General features: G+C 37.4%; 1 long non-coding RNA gene across 2 annotated transcripts in view; it reads right to left on the bottom strand.

Moving 5' to 3' along the window:
• LOC127477728 (uncharacterized) overlaps positions 1 to 22235 on the bottom strand; it is a 76096-nt gene extending 53861 nt beyond the window's left edge. For both annotated transcript variants that reach the window (XR_007907010.1, XR_007907011.1), the window contains exons 1-2: positions 21921 to 22235; positions 15363 to 15472 (exon numbers count right to left, since the gene is read on the bottom strand). This is a non-coding gene — a long non-coding RNA (uncharacterized LOC127477728). The remainder of the gene's footprint in view (positions 1 to 15362; positions 15473 to 21920) is intronic.
• Between the last annotated feature and the right edge of the window lie 1301 nt (positions 22236 to 23536).

Here is a 23536-nt window from a genome sequence, read left to right as displayed (position 1 = left end):
TGTACAGACACTTGCAAAAGCACTGTTTGGCTGTGAGGTTTTTGTTGTTGATGTTTTCCATAGTCTTGTACCCATTGTTAGTCAACTACAAGAACACGGAAATGGTACAATGAGTAGCATTTCTCCAATAAGGCAGGAAGAGGGGAAGTGTAGGTCCAGATGCATCAATTCCAAAAATTGCTGGCATTATGTTCCAAGATTTAACCACACTGCATAGTGCCATCACTACTAGAAAAACGTGAGGAAATTATGAAAATAGAAAAATCAAACCATACATCAATATAAATACTCATTTGGAAATAAAATAATAAATTGTTATTTTGGAAAAATACAGTAACCCTACCCTCAAAGAAAAACAGACATCTATCAGTTATATTTTCATTGTTTCCATTCCAGAGGAAGATCAGAGAATTATTACTGTAGCAAAAAATAGAAGGACCAATATTTTCCCTAAACAAAATTTAGTATTTTAGCTAACCCTATACCTGCAGCATCCCATCTTCAAACTACATTTTCCCCCTTTCCTCTTCCCTCCCCTCCCCAAACACATCGGAGGGATGAAACCTACCTGCAGACTTCACCATAACCAAGAGTTTCCATATTTATGAAGACCCAGAAGCTAATGTAATCTTATTGCTGAGATGACAGTTGTGCCTAAGCAGAGGAAACATGAGGCAAAAAAAGAGAGAAAAAGGATGAAACAAAACACCCGAAGTAGAAAGCCTAGCTCAATAATAGCTTTTTAGATCTTCTGGAAAGAACAAATGAAGACAGAATATAGGCTGACTAAGCCTCGTCTAAACTAAGGCTGCTCAGAGGATATGTTTTAGCAGACCTGTGACATCTTCACTTTTTACAGCAGTGAAGCAAAGGGCACATACATCACAGTGTGATTTTGCATTATGAGGAACATCTATCACATAAAACCAGTTTTGCTTGGTTGTGTGATTATATGTGGAATTCTGGGATTTGTTCCTCTTTGCTGTGAATTTACTGCTATATTATTTTTCAGAAACATTTCTTTTCCTAGATGCCCAGAGTCCACATTTGATTCATTAGTGTGGGGTTTCTGGTTTACCCACTAAGTTGATTTGAACAATTCATTTGTTAATATAGTGAAACACATGTTCACGATTACAAATTGTTTAACAAGTCTCAACAAACAAGTCCCTTGGTGGTCTTGAAGTTTCTCAAAAGCAGATGGATGAGGTACAATTTTATAGATTCTCTTTCCTATTTCTGCAAAGCTGCTAAGGTCGGAAATAGGCTTTAGTGCAAACAAGGGGCATTGTCAGACAATAAAGAGACAATTGCCTGTGTTAGCACAACAATTAATTTATTTGCAGAGAACCACTCAGCCTATTTGTTACCAGAAATGTGCTAATTATTCCTGCTAATTACATGCAAAACCTTCATTATCACCTATATGAGGAAGAGGACCCCTCAGGTTTCAGTGACAAATTAATTACTGTGTTTTCCTTCTGAATGTACTTCTTGACAGTCCCTGCTATCTAAAAAATAAATTGGCTAGCAGGAAGCTTGTCTCTCAGAGACATTCTGCAAACTAAAAGCAAACATACAAATATCACATCAAGTCACTACTGCTATTTTTTCAGTCAGGTATATTCTGAAGCTCTCAGAATTTCTATATTAATTTACAAGCTCTTAATCCTAATAAAATGTATCATGCACTGCTAAATTCCACTATGTAGCTGCTTTCAGAGCCCTTTACACATCTATAAAACAATGGATAAGATAGCAGGGATTAGGTTTTAAAAATACAGCAAATAATTCCAGTGATAAACTACACAGTCAGTAAAACGTTTATATCATTTCAGGGAATAAATATTATTTAAAATTCATAACTGAAGTGAAAAAGACAGCAAAGGGGCTCTGAATTACTCAGTCTTGCATTATCACCATTCTAATTCAACATACAGAACACTTGCCACCAAGTCTTTGGAATGCATATCAGGGTAAGTTTTATGCAGAAGGGTGAGGAAGAAGAGGCAGGCAGGACCAAAGTCTTGATTTGGAAGGTAGGAAACACGGCTGGTGAAGGAGTTGCAGCACAACAAATCTGGCATAGGAATGCATGGAGAGGCTGCAGTGAATGCTCAACACACAAGAAGATACATTGACTATTCCAAAAGAATTATTTAAATCTCTTAAATTTTGCTTAAAACCTGTTAGGTAAGTTTCAGCCATACCTGTATGACACCTTGCTGATTGCCTGCCTCTACTTTCAGTAACAGTTGCTCTAAAGTGCCATACCCACTGTTCATCCTGGTTATAGTTACTCCAAGCATCCTCAGTTTCTGTGTTTGGCATAGCAGAATATCAATACCTTAACAATGCAGAGTATCAGCAGCATCCATTAATAGCACATGAGCATCACCACACAATTCCTGAATGTGGACTTACAACCACAACTTTAGGAGCAGTTGCTACACAACATTGTACAAAACAACAGCTAATCCATGTCTAGATACAAATGGGGCAGTCTTGGCAATGTGGTAGGGATGGGATAGAGTAGCTCAGATAGGGCTACTAAAAGGCTAGAAATAGTTTTCTAATGAACCAGGTGATGATTAGCACATATACAAAGTCATATTTCAACAGCCACCTCACCTCACAAAAATAAAGCAAGAGTAGAGGAGTGGATTCAGACTCTGGATGTCTGTAAGACCCAGCCCTGCCTCTCCAGACCATCAGCACAGAAAGTGCCCCAGAGCACTGAACCTAGCCTTAGAGACTAACTCACCCATGACTCACTGGACCTATGCCCTTCCTTCACCATAATCAGGGTATCACTTGTCATACAGCCCATTCTATTACTTGAAATGTAAGATACTTATCTTCATATTTTACTTGTATGTGTAGCCCATTTCTCAAGAGATTTCTGTTTTATGTTTCAAGAGACTTAGCTAAGTACCTCCCATTCCTACTTGTTTCTAAGTAACTGTGTTGGTGCTTTCTGCAATGTTCTCCCTCAGAGGGAGGAAGCCCCCATAAATAACTATATGGCAATTTATTATTCTCCAAGTCTACCTTTATCCTCTCCTTTCACTTGAAGCCTTCAAAAACTTCAGTAACATATTGCTAATAATATCCTCAGCTTCCATACAGTGTACTACTGAATACAGTTTCCAACTGTGTATCTTGGTTTGTCTCTTGTGTCAGAGGGTAAGTTCTGCAGAACAAGACACACCTCTTTGGTGTATTCTTGTAGTTGGTATGTCTGAAACACTACTCGACGATAATTGTTAATAACAGAAATAGTATGTAGTAATAGTGGTATGAAGAGGAGGGAGCATAGTGCCAGTTTTCCAAACCAGAAATGCAGGAGATGATTCAATATTTGGAGGTCAATACTACCTTTGTCATAATTTAAACAAACAAAAAAAGACAAACCAGCAAAGAAAACATGTCAACTGGCATATAACCACAGCTTTGTGTACTTATAATTTTTATTTTAATTTTAATCTATAATCCTGACTGAGGTTCCAGCATGTTTACACTGCCTTTATTCGTGTCCTCCAGCTCAATATCTACCATCATTCAAATAAACCCAAAAGATAACAAGGATGAAAAGGAGGAGTTCTGTATTCCATCTCAGTGCAGTAGGTTTGGTTTTTTTATTATTTTTCAGTCAGAGACATTCACGTAGAAGATAGAATGTGTATGATTTTATTTCCCAAAAATAGTAACTTATAAAATTATGCCTAAAGCTCAGCCCATACCACCAGCACAAAGCCTATATTGTTGATAGGTATTAGTTTAGTCCATGTGGATAATAAGACAAACTTTTTACATAGGAAAAATTGTCACTTCCAAATTCCAGTTTATTACCAGTTTTTTTGTTCCAAAAGGCAGGAAGGGTATCCCTGGCATAAGCAGTATATCCCGTTCCTGAAATTTAGAACACACTTTTTTTAAGCAGTGTATCACCCTGTGTGACTGAAAACCTGAAAAGAGATTAGGGTTGCTAGGCCTCTAACAAGTGCCTTCCAAACTACTGTACCCAAAAGTAGCTCAGATCCAGAAAATGTAAAACTAACCTACTATTAATCCATTGAAAACTCGACTCAACAAGCAAGAGTTTAGGAGAAGAATGCAAAACCAGTGCATAACTTACTCATGATAGAAAGACCTTTCATAATTTATTACAGCAGGTCGTTCACCAGATTCTTTTATCTGTTTGTCGATAACAAGAACAGCAACAATTGACTGACTTTGAGAGATGACTGGCAATAGGGATGCCATGTGGCAACAAAGGAGGATTCAAAATCTGAGCAGCAATTGATGGAGAAGGGAGAATAATCTGAAAACCAGAGGTGCATAAAGAGAGGTGCATGGCATCAGAAATTATTCAGAACTAGAACTGAAGGGGACAATGGAAAAGGATGATTCTAGACTATTTTTGCTATGGCACAGAGGAGGAACAATAGATGGCTTTCACAGTGAAACATTTGAGCAATAAAATAACGAGTTTGCCTAGAAGGGAAACCCTTTCAACATGGGCCGTAATATCTTCTAATTTGCCTGGCCTGAATTATGAGAACATATTTTTGGCCTGGCCTATACCACAAAATATGAGTAGGATTAAGAGCATTCAAAGTAGCTGACAAGATGCTGAAGCAGAAGAGAACCTTCCCACAGAGACTAGAAAGTTGGGGTCAGCACTGGATTAGCTGACATACAGACTGCATCTTGTGTTCCAGAGGCTTAATCACTTCACTTAAACCTATCAGCATGAAAGGTAGCAATAGAAAAATTATAGCTTGATTTGGCAACTATGTGACAAGGAATGACTTAGTAACATTTCTTGCTTCTTTCCCATGTGTGAAGTTTTCAGAGATCATCTTCTTCCTACTTATTTGTTTCCAACTAGATAAGAATTTCTGTAGTCAGAATTGTTACAGTTATAACAGTTTAGTAGTAAGGACAAGTTTTTCAAATGTAGGAGCCTAGAGACTTAAACATCTACAGATAGAAAGGATATGGATCCAATCCTCCTGAAACCAACACTGGCCTATCAAGTTCTACAAGAGACGAAGCAAATACTGACATGGAAAAGAACTGATCTAACTCAGAATTACAGTACTACTAGAAGTTGGGGGGTTTTTTTATTAAATACCATGTGCGCTAAAATACCAAGAAATTTTAAACTGCTTTATATTTGATGAGGAGAGGGAAGTAGTTGTTGGGTATGGGTTTTTTTAAAATCTACACTTTCCTTCAGGTTTTCACATGCTCTTGTATAAACATTTCCTGGCTCAATATTGTGTTTGCTCACATCACAGTTCTTCCACAGACGCATTTACTTCCTGCTGCAAAGAAGGGGGAGGGAGGGCAGTGTGCAGTGTAGCACCATTTATCCTTTTCAGACAAGGTTTGATTTAGAAAAGAACCAGCCACAACTTGCTGGGTACCAGAAGCCAAATAAGTTATTTTGCTGTTTGATTATCCACATCATTCAAAACCTGTGTCAGTGGCAATTGGCTTGTTTCCTGTCATGCTGGGACCTGGGTTGCACAACAAGTTTGTCTTGCAGAGAAATGCGAGGTGTCTGGAGTTGAAGGCTCCTGGAACTGTTAGTTTTTAAAAATTTTGTCTTGGACTGAGCACCTTAACTCCTCCCTGTTCTCTAGCACAGCAGCTAAAATGAAGCCATCCTCCTGGAGCCTGTATAGCCAGAAGCTCCCTAGGGACCCCCACACCCTTCCCCTCACATTAATGGGCAGCTAACCAATAGAGTAAAAGAAATAAATTAGCAAAAATCTTATTCTAGGAATAAAACAATCCTTATGTCAAGGAAGAAGACAATCCCAAAGAGGAATTTAAACAGAAGGATGTATGAGCTTTACAATTCACTGTACGAAAGAAAGCCTGTGCAAGGTACTGCATAAAAGAAAATGAGAAAATGGTTTTAAACAAAATAGAAAGTCTCCAAGGCTTGCACCACTAATGGAACTGAGAGGAGGGATGAAAAATGCTAGCGTTATCTCTGACTCAGGAAGTCCCAAAACCATGATTCAGTAGAAGGTAGGAGCATACACCAAGAAGGGATCATTACGTGCTTGACATTTTCTTATACGCTCCCCCAGGCTGCTGTCAGAAACAGGATACCCGACTAGACAGATGTTTAGTCTGATCCTGCATGACTGTTCTTAGTTTGTGATAGTAAGACCATAAATGTGGATAGGAAGAAAGTTATGTGCAACTCAGGGATCACATGAAACTCCAAGTTGATGCAGGCACAGCAGCCAACAGTGAGGACTGGACCCCAACTGAGGCGTGTCGGCTTTGAGCAAATTCTGACCTCTACGGACTTCACTCCAGGGAGAAGTTCATACTGCCTAAAATCCTTCTCATACATTTCAGGACTTGTCTTTAGGACATATGGTACCTTTGGAGTCAAACCACTTCCCCTACCCTCCTCTGGTTCTTCAGTTACATATTTCATTCTTTAAAAAAAAAAAGTTTCTTTGCTCTCTTGTCTCTGAATTAATACCTGTTATCATGCTAATGCCAATGTGGACATTTTCTGCACCGCATTTTCTAGTTCTTTGTAAGAAAACAAATCTCTCCAATGCCACCAGTCCTTCTCATATGCAAGTCATAACCTATTCAAAAAGTACAGTGTCCCTTATCCTGCCACCAAGTATTTGGGAGCTAAAACAGACACGCAGAGAGATTTTGCAATATAATAACAATGTCACGGGGTCAACCATAATTTCTAAGTTGTACATAGAATGGCCCAAATCATCACAGTTCAAACATAGCTGGAACAATTCCTGGTCAGGAAGGGTTTTACTTCTGACTTTAGCATAGACTACAGTCTATACTAGAAATTTTCTTTCACAAGAAATTTTCTTTCAGCACAGCCTTCAGAAAGACTACCTTTTCTTCCTCCTAGAATTTTAATTCATACTCTTTCAGGCAGGTTTGCTAAAGAGACTGTATATAGAAAATGTTACACAACAGTTGCAGCAAGTAGCCTACACAGCAGCTCATTTGCTGTAACAAATTGCACAGAGCATGCCACACACCAATACTCCATATTCTCTTCTGGGTCACTGAATTGATTCTGGTTCAAATTCCTGACAAACCATTTCATATGTAAAGCCGCTAAAGGACCAGAACTATTTGCTTGTGCTAGCTCAGACTAGCCTCTACTCTAGGAGACTGGGTAGCCTGCAAGGCAACACACAACACGGATGCAAGCCCACTCAGACATTTCTTGGATGACTAGCCACTATGATGTTATGTAAAAGGGAGCTGCTCCATCTTTTTTCCCAGCAGTAGCTGCTGTCACCACATTTTATTAGGAAATGATGCTGCCCAAGGATATTGTGTGTTCAGGGAACATTTACCAGATCAGCTGTCCCAGGTAACTCTGACCCCATAACGTCTGCTTCCTGGATCCTAGTCAAGCTTAAGGAGCAGGGCAAAGACCTCTGCTAAAACAGGGCTGTTTTTGACCTCAGCTGCCAGGCACCGTGGAATGGTAAAGTTGCTCATGGAGCTCAGGTGTCGCCAGGGCTAGACTGCAGTTAAGGAGGCACTCTTAGAGCCACAGTTTTGGACTTAAATAGCTTACTCTTCCAAATCTCATTCTAGGTAAAAAAAGGCGTGACTTCAGTGATACATTTCTCTCAAGAGTACTGTACAGTCTACAAATGTATTCCTCAACTGACTGAGAAAATTACTTACTGGTTGTGTGCACCATAGCCTGATCCCTAAGATGAGTGTTCAGGATATATAGATAATACATGAAAGAGTAATAATCAAATGATTTTCACTATGGAGGTAATCACCTCACTTAATTTCAGTCATCTTATAAAAAGCAGTGTCTCTTTCATAATGGGAGGGTGATTTGGTGACAGTACCAGCTTAAGCAGCAGCTTCTACAAGGTCAGACCTGCCACTTAAAGAATAAAAGTACTCAGGAACAAAGTTCAAAACAGGTGGGACAACTGGTCAGAAAGCAATATTTTCTCTCTGTTCTAACAACAGATGAAGAAGCATAGACAACTAGATTAAATTGGAGAGCAAGATACACGTGTTTGTGTTATAGTAATGTCATCTTGCACCAGAAAAAACAGGACACATGTAAAAGGATTTCTTTAAAGCTAATGCCCTTTAAACTACATTGGCATATATTTTTAGTTAGGAGCTATAAACTTTTTCTGCTCTAGGATTATTGCAGACTGGAGACTTGTACAACAGGCCAGGTACACCAGATAAGAGTCACACTATACTAAGAAAAAGAGAAGTTCTCAAAACAGCAATGCAATTGTTTAATTTACCTTACCTTATACTGTCCACCAGAGTAACATTAGTTCTTATTGCTAAGTAAAAATATACAAGTGCCTATGTAAAGAGAGATACAGAGATGAATATTCTGTTAATTTACAAGGTTAAAGATCTTTCATCAATCTTTACATATTAAGGAGTATTTATCATTTCTATCATAATGCCCATTCCAGTCATAACATTGTGCTCTTATGGAAGACCACAATTACTCTGCTACCTCCCAAATAATATTTCAGTGACTTTATTTAAGACCCCTTCCACATCAATAGTTCCCTATGACTGAACCTGTGTTTCAACAGGAAAAACTTTACTGGAGGAGGAAAAAGAAGGTAATTCCCATTAAATCTGTGATGCTTAACAGTGATACTGAGCAGCAACTTTTTTATGCTGTCTGACACCAGATGAGAAATCACTTTCTAATTAAATGGAGAAGTAGCATATATATGAGCACTCAGAGCCATTTTCTGAGAGTGTAAGTATACCATCGTTTTGCAGGGTAAGTCTGTTTTGCTTCTTTAAAAGAAGACACTAAAAAAAATATGACCTTGGAAAGATTTCCTATGTATGGCACAGAGAAACTGTTATTCCCAAGACACCACAGCTCCTAAGTGTTTCAAAAACAGGCACAGAAGAATGAAAAAACAGACAGGTGACAATAATGGCATGAGCAAAATACCTTATGCCTCACTCAAGTATTTTATATTCAAGGCACAAGTTACAACTCATAAATTTCATTAAATCTACCTAATTTATACCAGAATCCACTGCCTCTTTGTATTTCAAGGGAATAGAAATGCACGAGAGATTGTGGACAAAACTGATATTTCTTGTGGGAATAAAATCCAAACAGAAAAAGAGAGAGACTGAGGCTTAATCTTCCTTATTATTTGATAAAAAAGTATTTTCTGAGTAAAGGTACAAGTTATTTGTGGTTTTGATCACTCCAGTATGCTGTTCCATACCTAAGAGTAAAAAATGTTTCAAATATTTAACAAATCAGGGCTAATTATACAGAATAATTGAATCCTTAATATAAAGCCTGAGAGACTTTATTCTTCTAACGTTACTTGCTGCTGATGTGAATACCACGAGAAAAGATAAAGCTACAGACCTGTTAATACAAAGAAGACAGTTAAAAATTACTTTCAGTTTTGAGAAAAACACTAGACTCTGAATATAAGCTAATTATTAAAGTTCAATTCCCTTTTTTCCCCCCCAAAAAAGTTATTTTAATTACTGCTTTTTTATGCCAAGTGTCTGCTTTATTTAAGAGAAGAAATTACTTTCTATTTGAAGCAATGCCTACTAGAAATAAGAGTTACTCAAGGGCAGTGTTTTATTGATAAAGCTTTTTCTTTATAATCATCATATGTCATAACATTTCACAGGATTCATGAGGTTCACATTTTTTCAAAGGCAGAAACAACTGAAAGTTCTGATCTGGGCCTAACAAAAAAACCCGAAGCACTGTCTAAAGTTGGAATCATTTTTGCATTTTAAACCCTAGGTACAGCAAAAGTCAGGACTTCATAAAAGTAGGAGAGGTTATTTGTTACCGTAAGAGCTACCATTTTTAAACTGTTATGAGTATTTGCATACATTTGCATGCACTGAAAGCACAGCCATTCAGAACAAACAGCACAGCCATTCAGAACAAACAAGGTTCATTATGAAGACAAACATGCTGAGTATGACTGAGTGACAATCTACACAATAGCTGATTTAAACTTTACATTCACCGACCATTTTTCTGAGGAGGAGGAACAGCTAAGGATGCCTTATATCTCTTTGGCCATTTTTTATTTTTGATAAACCCTGGGGCTGCCTCTGTTAAGGTGAGAGAATACACTGAGGAGTCCGTTCAGCCTGTCGAAACCTCCGATATGGTCTTTGACTTCTAGCAGGCAAGCTAGAATCTCTCTCAACTAGTGGAATAGGTAGGAAAACTGGTTTAGCAAAAAGACATACACAGTTCTCTTAAACAGTTCAACTTTAAGGCATGTCTGCATGCATTCCTACTGCCTGTGACAATAGTAACACTTCCTTTCAGCCTAATAGGTCCTGAGCCCCATCCTTTGTCTGCTGATTAACTGCTCTATTCATTGACCAGACCACTAATTGCATGCTCCTTATAGTTACCCTACATTACTGTAAGAATTAATGAGACACAATTACAGCTCCCAGAAATCTCAGGCCTAGCCAACTGCAAAGCACTCCAGCTGAATAAGAACTCCCCAAGAATAAAGAGAAAAATTCAGCCCATTGTTCACAGGAAGCAGAATGTTTTTTGTTAAAAAATTGTATTTATTTGAAGCTGTTTCATAATTAGGCCCTGGAGAAAAAAAAAAAAAAGGAAGAATAGAGAAAGAACTTGGGAACTAGCATTCACTGAGAAATCACAGCGGATGCAAATAGACATGCACACAGTTCAGATATGAAGAGAAAAAACATAAGGATGGAGTGCATGAAAAATTAGTGCTGTGAATGCTACAAATATCTATAACCAATCAGCTGCTTAAACAGAGCATGTCCCACTGTATGGGAATTGCCACTAATGCAACCTTTTATTTGATAGCTTCAGTCTTGAGCAATTTAAAATAAGCATATGGCATGCTTTGCAATCATGTCTCTACTATGAGATGGAAGAAGAGGAATTTAATTTCCCACTCCCAGAATTTAATATGCATTAGAAGTCAGTGTCATTAGCCATGAAAGTCAAAATGAAGGACAGAAAATGAGTTTTTTGAAAATCAGCCATATTGAAAACTGCACTCACATTTAATCTGTGTAATCAACAGCCACAGCTATTCAGTCTTAGTGACTACAATCACTACCTATTAGCCTGTAAGTAGTTCAAAAGCTATTATTCTCACTTGAACAATTTTCCAATACACAAGAGACAGCATTAAGTTAATGAAGTTAATATGCAAAGTCAATATTCTGTGTTATGAAGTCATCCTATTCCACTGGTTCCTCTTCAACATATTTTCACCATATAAATTCCATTTAAATTACATGTACAGTTTGACAAAGCCACTGATACTCAAAATAGAGCTTGAAATGCAGCACTGTACTTTCTAGTCCTAGTAATCATTTTCCAGGGCACAATTTATAGCAGCCACTGAGACCCCAAACTACGCATGTCAGACTGGCACTGCTACATTCCAGAATCAACATCTTTGGACAGAGACAACATTTTTTGTGCGACTCTACAGGGATTCTCAATAATTGCACCTAACTGCGGTAATAGTTTAAATTCATGGAAAATGGATGTTCTTCTGATACTATCGCTCACTGATATCACAGCAGAACGCTTTCCTGCATGAAGCAGTTACCACCATGTGGTGCTGAATCCCAAGCAGGAAACAAGGCACGAATATGGATCAGAGACCTTTGTGTTCAGTGTATAATAAGTCCAATATCCCTGTCATAGAACAGCAATCATTAACTCGGGGATCTTTTGTTAAATGGCCCCTGTGGCTGGACTGGTAACAGCAGGGATCAAATTTGCAATCCTCGAGACTAGATTCATCTGTCAGGGAGGCTGCAAGCCTACAAATTCATGCATTTCCAAAGTAAGTCTCTAGGACTTGAAGTGAAAATACCAATTTCAATCAACCTTAGCTGATTAATCAACCTCAGTGCATGACCACAGAGCTTACATACACAGCTTTGGCTCTGGCAGTATTATTTGAAATGGGCTTTCCACATGTCTTGAAAAAACCTTTGAGGAAAAAGGAAACCTTTGTCTCAAATAAAACATCAGCTAGCTTCTTCATGCTGTTCCTGTTTCAAGCCCAAAAATAGAACAAGTCTGAATTCCTGCAGAGTATGATGTGAAATTATTTCTGCTAGTGCAAATGATGCATTCAGGTATCTGGTCCAGCCATCATTTCATATGTTATGAAATAACTTGAACTAATACAAAATATGTGTATGCTCAAGGCTAGATGTAATTTCTAGTTGGGCGTCTCTCTCTCCCATAAAAGAAAAGGGAGTCCTTCCTGCAGACAAACACTAAGACCCCACTTTTTAGCTCATCAATTCCAAGTAGGGTAGAATTTCTAGATGAAAGATAATTAGAGGCATACAGGAATTGCTTCGTAAGAGGCAAGGGAAGGTTTCAAGTCATAACTTGAGTTCACTCCCACCATTTCTACTCTCCTGTTCCACTACCGATTTCTTCAGAACTACTTCTGCTTTATTGTGCTGCATGTAGCACCAGCAAAGGACAATCCTGATCCACCAAGTGTTTCCATGTGTTTATTCTTCCTGGAACTGATTCACCCAAGGAAGGGTGTAGTACTCCGCATCCTTTAGTTTGTGTGTTGCACATCACAAGCTTCACTGCTAGGAAGTTTCCTTCCCTCCTTTTCATTGCTATATCTACATCCAGCCTCCCTTCTTCTTGCAAGTAGTTCAGTTAGTTAAACAATGGTCCTCTCTGTACTGTTTCCTAAGTGTGGCCCCAAAACTATCTTCAAGACTAGAAGTACCAACAGGACAGGTGCTAAACATGAAAATTCATGCTTTTTCAGGCATTATTCATGCAACTTGCAGCTGTAAGACAATTCTGTAGACAGAAGATGAATAGGAGACAGTGACACATACTATTCTTAGAGTTGCTCTGGAGGTCATTCTTTGGAGTGACATAAGCATAAGCTATGATATATCATCTCTATGAGCAGTGATATGAGTTGCATATGAGTCCCTACAGGATGAGGCTTAAAGCTGATTTACACTAGAAAGGTTAATATAGAAATTACACTAACAAGACTCCTCTTCCCAAGCAACTTCCACCTATCCCTCAAGAGAAGTAAAATGTACAGGTAAAAGAACTTCTTATGCAGCTTCTGCACTAGGGTTTTTGCTGGCATAGCTATGTCAGCAAAAAATTCATATCCCTCCCTGACAGGCTTCCTTGATAACACTTTCAAGTGCAAACCAGGTGTCAGTATTTCTGTTATGACAGAAAAAGAGTTCTACACTAGTCATGAGCTGAATACTTGGCCTTTTGTGACCTGGAAAAGTCCTTGCTTCCAAGGAGGTCAAATCCCATGATCATGTTTTCTACCAGCATAATCTCTCATGAGCATTGATTAATACAGTACTTATATGGTACTGTATTAACACATGTAGAGTAGCAGAAAATATATCAGTCAACATGCCACAAAAAATCCAGTGAATGTGAGGCACTAACAGTTCTACACAAAAAATTGCCGTGATTTTTAAATTAGACTAAAAATAACTTTAAATCTAATAATGTCTAGACATTTCAGCTGGTTTTACTTGGCACTCAGAAAGATTTAGATGATTCTAAGAAGAGATTATCTATAGGTTGAGTTCCCAGAGGCATCCAATCAGGAAACAAGATGACCAACAAACATCTTTCATTTTAATCAGCATTGTTAGGTAGAAAGTTAAAAACACCAGTTGAGAGCAGGTAGATAGCTTTTAAATAAAGCTAGGCTTTTAAATAATTAAATACATAGATCTAGCACATGGCATTAGGCAACTACCCCACAGCTGAAGACTAGAAGAAGCCATGCTGTCACAGGCAGCACTGCAGAGTGTCCCTCAAGGATCACCAACATTGTATCTGTTCCTAACCTAATTTACCATATTCTCATCTTCTCCAGTTCAGTTGCTCCCTGACCCTATGAGATCGTTTATGGAATGTGTTTAGGCCTTGCACTGATGGGGGAATAAAAGGCCCTTTCAAAGCACCCCTCACTGAGGTGGAGTGCAAGGACCATGGTCTACCTGTGGTGTTCCTCAGTACAAACTAAGACGTTTGGTGATAAAAATCAGCATGAATAAAACAAAGTGTCTCTAACTACTTACACATGCAACACTCATGGCCACAGATTAGCCAAGCAGCGTGAATCTCTGAGCCACAAGAAACAGTCAATCACATTAATTTCTTTAATTAGTTAATTAATTAATGTTCCTTTATTAAATATATAGAAAGAAAACATTCTTCACAAGCAAAAAGCAATCCGTGATATCTAAGCACTTAAATCACTACTCAAACTGTATCCTACTCCCAAAACTAAGTTAAAAGTCTAGCATGGGAAGAAAGCATTACATTGATTTATTCCCTGATTTACTATTGCTAGCTTCAGAAGAGCAAACAGCAGAGTAATTTCTGTGACAAAAGGATTAGACTGACATAAGGTTTTGCATTATTTAACTACCTGTGGCACATACCCCTCACCCTACACTTCTTGTCAGTCAAAAGAAGTAGAATTTGGCTAATATGCAACTTGCATATTGGGCTTACATTGGTCAAAAAACAGGTTGAATGGACAAAATAGTAGATTTTGAGCCCTGATGATTCCTTTTATAGCATCTTTACAAGGTAGCTAGCTCTGTTAATACCAACAGCCTTATGTTTCATACATTCCATTGTAAGAGGGAAGCTAGTTACTGGAAATTAGGTTTGCTGGTGCCTTTATTACGTGCAGAAAGTCTAAGAGGGGAGAGAGCTGAAAAGAAACAGATAAATAAATACAGGATAAGACTAGGAAGAAACATCTCCTAAAATAGAAGCATAATTAAGCATCTAAATTGCCAATTAACAGTAAATAGCCAAGAAGAAACATGTATGGAAGAATGCAGAGATGTGTGGGGAATTAAGAGGCTACATCGCAACTAAGTTTTATATGCGGGGAATTCCAAGGTATTTAGGTTCCTAAATCCTACTTAGGAACATAAAGTCCCACTCAGTTCTACAGGAAATTAGCCACCTTCCCATCTTTTAGGATTCAGGTTCAAGGATTGCTACCATGACACATCAGTGTACATGCCTCTCATGCGCCTGTCTCACTGTATTAGGCAACCAGAAGAACATTGCGAAGAAACTCTTGATGCACCAGTGACTCAGAACAAAACTCTCACTCTACCATAAATACATTTAATGCCTCACACATAGGACTGTTTAATGAGACTCAGTAAAAGCTTTAGAAGAGCAGTTGCACAGTGGAAACGCAGAGTATGTGGGAAGGGAAGCTGTAGGCAATTGCTTATTCTGAACTTACCTACAGGTTCAGAGATTTCTTCTGTAAAGCTGCCAGCCTTTCTTCACACACAATTATCATGTACCATTTGTATTACTGTAGAACCTACTAGCTCAGGTTATAGATCAGTCCTACACAGATGCAAAGAAAAAAAGAATATGATTTCACATCTGATGAAAGTCATGCAACCCAAATATTAGCCATAAAAATTTTTTTAAAATTTTTTTGGTTTAGAATAAAGATAGTTACTATCAGCCATAGTAGAATTATCATGAAAACATTCTTCATATTACATTTGAACAGGCTTAGAAAGGAGAAATATGCACTGAACCACAAGGAGAAATACAGATTATTACAGTATTATGTACAGTCTAGATAGGCAGGAGAAACACCTTCTTTGCATGTAGTGAGGGGTCTTTTAGACAGCTAGATAAAATGTATTCCATGTAAACGACTTACAAAAACTGAACACATGGGAACCACTCCAGTAACTACAGTCTTGGAAAGCTTTCTATTATAAACATGAGAATATGTTTGGATATCATTTATAACACACATTCTCCAGCAATAATTTACCCTTCCACTCAAAAACCTTGTATAAGCGTATTTCACTGTTACTATGGACAAAAATCAAAACAACTTTAGAGAGAGCAACAAAGGAAATTTGCATCTTTCAGGCAACCTGACACTGATATCTTCCTAGGATAAAATATATTTTAATAAAGATATTGTCAGCAATACATGTGTTCATGCTTCTTTTTTCCCTTCACACTCAGATTTTATTTCATTTATGTCATTATCTACCTTGCAAGTTTAAGAAATGCATCATTTATTCATGACTTCTCTTTCAGAACCCCTCAGTTACACAGATGACCGGGTTAAAGAAAAATCAAATGGTTTGTCTGAGAACAGTTAGTGTCAAAATAAACTGTGTGTGTTGTACTTCTGGTACCTGAAGTCATAATAAAAAGAGTCAACCCAAAAAACAGTGCTTGTTTTACCTTTTTTTCAGAATAAACTCTCATAATTAAATTTTTCACTTTTCCAAGTAGCTGACTGTGTATTCCTGCACAGCAGGAGGTTTTCTCCACAGACATATTGACTTGGACAATAAACAAAGCAAAAATCCCTGACTGGAGTTTACAGCTAAATTTAACCATGCATATTGTTAATAAAATTTGCATATATGTCTTTCAACATTAAGAAAAAATAAAAGTTGAAATTCAATGAATTTGGGCACTGTGCTGCTTTGCAAGAAAAAAAATGAGATTTAAGCTGTAATTTCCATATTTATTGAGGCTGTATGTCAAAGGAAATCTGTGCAAAAAAATTCTGGTGCTGCCTTGATGAGATTTGAAAGATGACAGCGTATTAATAGTAAAGGAGCTTCTCCTTAGCAAAGATGGCTTAAATAGTACCTATAAAACACTGATGAAGGGCCACCCAATTCTAGAAACCATTTCTAGCATCTCTTATCTTTCTATCTTTAAACAACAAAATAAGTAAAAGCAGCTAACATGTTTTGAAGAAATATCACCCACCGTTTCCCCTCATTGTCAACTTTCCCCATGAAACATTAACAGATCAGTTCAGCCTTGGCTTCTTACAATTAAAGGTGGTAGAAACTTTCATTCATTGATTTTTTGTCATAACACTGCATCAGCACTAAACCTCCAAAGACAAGAGCCATCAGTAGCAAACATTCACCTTCTATTTCTCATTTTTGTGTCTCTTTTCACAGCATCCTGGACACTTGGATGTCTTAGGAATGTGATTTAAAGGAATTAGGGTTTATAGTTCCTTTAAAACTAAGTTACTTTACCTGGGTCTGCCTATCCACAAAAAGTAGACAATGGGATGCAGTCCTGCAAGCATAAAATCTTTTAGATGAGCACATACACTCGCACACTAAAGAGAGAATGTCATACTCCTTTGAGGTACTTCTCCAGCATAAAAGTCGGATATATTCCAGGGATTATGCTGCTGTTTGGGTGGTATGGGGTTTTATTGTTGTTATTATTATTATTATTGTTATTGTTTTAGGGGTTTTTTAACTGAAGCAGGGAATTTTTATCAGTGAAGCACTCATTAAATTATGAAAATGTTCACCCTACCACAGTGCACTTTATGGCTTTCAGTACTTGCACTTGCTCTGGGCAGGATTTCAAGAGTGCCTGTAACTTATGGTTAAATCTTTAGAGTTTGGCTACTCCTCAACTGGAGGACAGGGAAGGAATAAATGCCATCTGGGAAAAGTGAAGAACTGGGTCATCACTTTAAGACATTACCTACAGTTGACTGTGCAGATAAGTGGCCCAGTCATTCCTTTCTCAAGTTTCAGGTGAAACAAACACAACCATTAACACTGAAACTACGAGATTTGTAACACCCCAGTGAGACGAACAGATCAGCTCACACCTCTCAAAGCACTTCTAGCACACACAGTAGGCCTGGGCGGGAGATCTCTGAATCATGCTCCCGAATTCTTCCTGCAAATATAGCTGCAACTTTTTTCTTTTCTAATAAACAAGCCATGCTGTGAGAGAAGTGCACTACAACTAGCACTTCTAGCATTCAGGCTGTGGCTATAAACAAATAAGGTCTCACTGAAATTCTGTAAAACAGAATGGTACCCTACTGAGTACCCTCGTGTGAGATTCAGCTGTCGAAACGTTACATCAGATTTTTTTTTGAGAATGTTTCATTCAGTTATTGTGCAACAGAGGTAGCTGAGGAAGGGGAGGAGTAATTTTATTCTGCAAAAGTGCAAAGAAAACTAGGTAAATAACTGCAGTGACACAGAGGAAGTTACCAATGTCTTATCTGCATTCTGGTCCAATCATAGGAAACCAAAAATACACAAGAATATAAGACTTTCAGTAGGGTAACCACAAGAAGCTGAAAGCTCACTCGGATGTGTTCATGACATTGAAGTCAGTGGAAGTCAAGGACCATAATTCTCCAAATACAGATTACTGAGCAGGAAACCAAGCCAGCACTTAAACATTCCAGAATCAGGCACTGAAATTAATGAGTTAAAGATTAATTCACTCACAGACTGTGTGTACATGGTCACCTCATGGGGCCATCACCAGGAAGACAAGAGATCTTCTTAGAAGAACTGGCTCTACCAGAGGCTAATTAACAGATATGCTGACTGTAAATAAAAGCAGGAGGTGGTAAACAGAAAAGAATAGGAAGTTTGATGGGGCTCCCAACGGATGCTGTGTGTCAATAAACGTCAGCTGAAACTTAGATGCTGCTTTTGTGCTCTCTTAAGGAAATCATTATAATCACATTATTCTGTAACACAGCCTAGCCTCATCTCCATGAATTGTACTAGAGAAGGTATTTTTGATCAACTCAACATTTGTTAATTACAAAACCAAGCATATTGAAGCTGTTTTGTTTTACATACAGAATGAAGTACTTATTTAAAAGTGAAAATTATTATATCCAGATTTCCTACCCATAAAACTAACAACTATTTCTTATATCCCAAACCAAACTAGTGACTCTTGTAAAAATACAGTTTATTTCAAAAATGCCAGTGAGACAGCACAAGCAGCTGTACAAAACAGACAAGAGACTGATATACACAGTTACAATTAGGTTTTTTAAACACAGAAACACTTTTCCAGTTTATCCTCATCATTTCCTAAACCTGTAGCAGATATATGCCTTAACTCTGGGTTTTGGCACGAGATTCTTTATGTGTATTTTATCATAGCATTTTCCTTCACTGACTCACAAATTTTCTGCCAATAAAGGACTACTTGGAAGGAAAACAGTTTTGATAGCACCAAATACTGAAAAGATGATGATTCATTGTCCATTTGCTGTCCTACACCCCCAAAAGTTAACTCCCACTGCAAGCTGGATTTTGTTTGTTGTTTCCTAATCCCCTCTCCCATTTAAAGACTTGATTTGACAAACCTTTTCTCAAGCAAGCAGACACTTTAAAGTAAGCAGGATCACTGACAGGAGGATAGACTATTTTGCATGAAAAAGTTTTGCAGGATGTAATCTTCTCTTTCCCTTGAAGTTAAAGTAATTACTATCTACTACCAAATGAAAGAAATTTAATAGTGGCAGCACAATTACTTGTGAACATATGTTTATTTTGCACCCAATTACTCCCCTCAATTCTTCCAGTTTCAAGAGTGGACAGATTTAGCAACTCTATTTGCTTCTCATTTCTTCAAATTATCATAAAAATTCTGATTAAGGAATACAAATGATGTGAGAGAGTTGCACTGTTCTGCTATTCTTGATATACTTTAGAGACAGGATTACAATATCTCCTTTCACTTCACAAAATTTCTAAACTAATTTTAAAAGAATTTATATATTTTTACTGCATTTTTAGGAAAACATGATTTTTTTTTTTTGCTGATTTTTCAAACTCATGAATTCTAATGTACTAAAATTTCTTCCTTGAACAATGATTATTTGAAATAAGACTAATTGAATGTGTAGCACTACACTTGCAAAAGTACTTAGATTCCACACACGAGCAGCTGTAAAGCGGTACCATAGGAGTTCACTCTTATGCTTCAATATTGTGCTTTCCTTTCTTCATTGTATTTCCTGCCACATTTTGGGTTCTAGTATGATGAATCTCTTTCTCAACAATACTCAAACTACTTCTTCCTTTCAAATATTGTCAGGCTATTATATTTTTATGCAAATAGTGATTTTAAATAATTCTGAGATAATGAAAGGAAGCTTTTATTAAAAGAAGAAATTTCTAGTACTGGCAATGTACTATAATAAAATTCTGCTGACAGAAATCTGAATAAAAGGTGTCTATCATGTCAGGAAAAGAAATAAAAGAGACACCATATAGTTTGGTCGATATTACTCTCAAGTAAACTTAAGCATACAGGAGTATAACTAAATACATATACTTTCAGGAAATCATAAAAAATCTGAAGAGTTTATTAAAAATATAGAAAAAAGATAGCTTCTGTCTTACAAAACTAAGCATATGCTCATTTACAGGCTTCAACATTAATGTCCGTGAAGATTAAAAAAGTATAGCATTGCTTAGCAGTCATGAAGCAAACTACGTTAAACTGTCATGAAAACTAAGCTAAAAATATCTGGAAAGATATTTCTGTAAGCGTTAACATGTAAAAGAAGCAATAAAGAATAATAATCAACTTTTGCTTAAGAAACACCACATGTTGCCAGTTCGTGATAGATTCTGGCTAAAAGCTGCATTCTAACACTGAGCTAATGACAGAACATAACACGTACTGAAACTAATGTAGGTCACATTAACCATTTTCCTTCCTGATTTTTTTTTATTTGCTTTGTTTTGTCTTCTTGTCATAAAACAAGGTCCAGTGAACTCTGCAGGAGTGTCAACTTATGTTCTACCCACCAACCAAAAGGTTCACAGTTGTATTTAATACATAGTTGTAGCAAATTCTTTCTGCTACAAGAAGCATCAAAACAGAAATGGAAGTGACAAAAGAAAAATAAAAAATCAACAAAAAGCTTGGGACTCCAGAATCACAATCTATTCAGGCAAAATTCTCTATCCCTATGCGCAGATCTTTCGTGATTGGCTTACACTTTTGCTGGAGAAAAGAATTTCATGTCTGATAAATTATGCTGAAATCCAGATTGCCAAAGCCCACACTGACTCATTCATTGATGTACTTATCCTTACCCAAGGATGGCTATGGCAATTCAGATCAAAGGTCCATTTAGCTCAGTATCCTGCTTCCAAAAGCAGCCACAAGTCAGAATCAAGAGAACAGAGCACGAGGAAAGAAATCAAATACAGAATTTTCCCCGAATAACTCCGTAGCCCTTCAACTATATTCCCATCAGGAATTCCTGAGACTGATGTGATTTATCTATTTATCTTGCCCAATGGGTCTTCTTTTTCAAACACTTAGCCAATTATCCCTTAAACTTACATCATTCATATCACTTCTACATCTAAAACATGCCAAAGCAAGGATACCCTGGGCAAAGAAACTAGGAACTGTATTGCAGCAATGTTGTTTTTTGCACAGTCAGTGTTCAGTGGATATGGTACTCATATTTGCTTATTAAAACCCAGTCAAAATAAAATAAAAAAAAAAGGCAAGATTGATGCACCCCTTAAAAGAGAGTTTTCATATACCCCAGCAAGTTGAGTCCAGTGGGAATTAGCATTCTGAGCACAGTAAAATGCTGCAATTTCAAGAATTATAACAAGGTTGAATATAGCTTGAAAAGCAGGCAGATGTCATGAGTGAAAAAACAGACACCCTAACAAAAGCAGCAAAAACACTCTGGAAGCCTCTCTCAGTCCAACAACCGAATTTTGATCCAAGGAGGTTAAATATAGGGCTGCCTGAAAATTTTCCACTGCATCTATTTTTGATGGGAAACGAGACTTTCAGCTAAACATTTTTTGGTTGGATTGTTTGGGGGGTTTTGGAATGTCTAAATATGTGCTTCTGCAAAGTATACTTTTCTTACCAAAAAGCCAAACTTACCAACCAAAATATTTTTATTTAAAACATAAAATATTATTAAGAAATGCTACTGTAACATTTCATTGTATCTCCAGCTTACCTGCTTTATGTGGCAGATCTCTATCAATGAGACTTAGCATTTAAACAAGAATTCTGATGATAGATCACTTTGAGAGATTCCCTACTTCCAGCACTCCCTTCAAAGAGGAAAGATCATGGCATAGTGTCAAAGGTGGTAGGCAGCCTCGGCCTTGCAGAACAGGGCCAGCAGGCATTCAGGTTGTAATATCAGAGGAGGACTACAGTAACATTTTTCAAATCAAGAAGTTTTAGTTTTCAGATAAAACCTCCCAGTCCTCTAAATTCTGTCAAAGCATGTAGTGTTTCCTGGAAAATTAAGACAAAAAAAAAAAAGAGAGAGAAAAAAGAAAAAAGCACTGTATTTTTTGTCAAAAATTCATGCAGGAAATTTCATGGGTCAAGCAAGGTCTTTCTTGCTCATTAACCTGCAGATTCAAAGCTAGCATCTGGACCCACACACCTACAAATCAGAAAAACTTTAAGCAGCAGTAAAATGTTTCAACTTTTCCATTCCAGTTCTGTTAGCAGGACTGTTCAAAAGCCAAGGAGCTAAAGCCAAAATAAAACAAACAGGGCTCATTAGATGTGATAACTCAATGTATGAGCTCTAACTTATAAAAAAACCAATCAGCCTACCTTACAAAAGCAAAGGATGAAGGTAAGATTCAGACAATGCCTACACTTACTAGGTAAAAAATCTGTAATATAAAAATGTGTATAGCAAAATTGGCAAAGTGGTAAGAAAATAAGATACTCCATTTATTATTCCCTTTCAGGGCCCTTTAATTCAGTGAATTAAACCAGAAGGAATAAATCTGATAAGACTAATACAAAAAAAAAAGTGAGAGTAACAGCTATCTCAATATGGCTCTTATCACCCCTTTGCTTGGAACTCCAAAATCTACTAGAAGAACTGAAAGCCTTTCATCTAAAACCGGGCCCTGAGCAGACCAAGACAGAGAAACACTCAACTAATACCACCAGAGAAAATGTTACAGCTAAATTTCTAGTATTTCTCTTCCCTTGCGGCTGCTTTCTGACATACAGTTGCATCCCCCCCACCTCAACAGCAAAATAAATGTATAAAGAAAATAAAGACAAGAAATCAATCAAGACTGCATCTTTTGTAACCCTTGTGAACCCACAAAAGTCAACTGCAAAAAATCTCTTACCAGTGGGGTACTCCTTTCTTTCCCCTCACCATACACACAGAGGACTATTCCTGCTGTCATTATGCCAACTAAGAACCAAGAAAATTCAAAGGAACTGGCAAAGGAATATCCTTATTTAAGAACTCAGTGGGTAAAATGAAAGGAAGAACATTTTGCTATTAAAGTGAAATTTCTTTCAACACTTTTCTTTTCAATCACACCATTATTTTACTAAAATAAAGATAGAGAAAGGTTTTTTAAGAGTTTCTGCTGAGACTAGGCACCAGAGAGCTCCCTATACACAGTTCCAAACACCTGTCTAATGCTGATTCCCCTGCACAGAGTTAACATCTTTGACTGTCTGATGTCATAAAGTGAAAAGTGCTAACACAACTTGTCATTCTCAAGGTAAATTTATTCATCAAAATTAGTACAAGCCCGAGCCTGCTGTCCTTACTCATATTTAGAATCACCAATCATGTAT

Source organism: Manacus candei, unplaced genomic scaffold, assembly GCF_025592945.1.
Source record: "Manacus candei isolate 608988 ecotype Guabito, Panama unplaced genomic scaffold, ASM2559294v1 h1tg000056l, whole genome shotgun sequence".
Taxonomy (NCBI): domain Eukaryota; kingdom Metazoa; phylum Chordata; class Aves; order Passeriformes; family Pipridae; genus Manacus; species Manacus candei.
The sequence above is the reverse complement of the archived record's forward strand: the minus strand, read 5'-3'. Positions and strand labels throughout refer to the sequence as shown.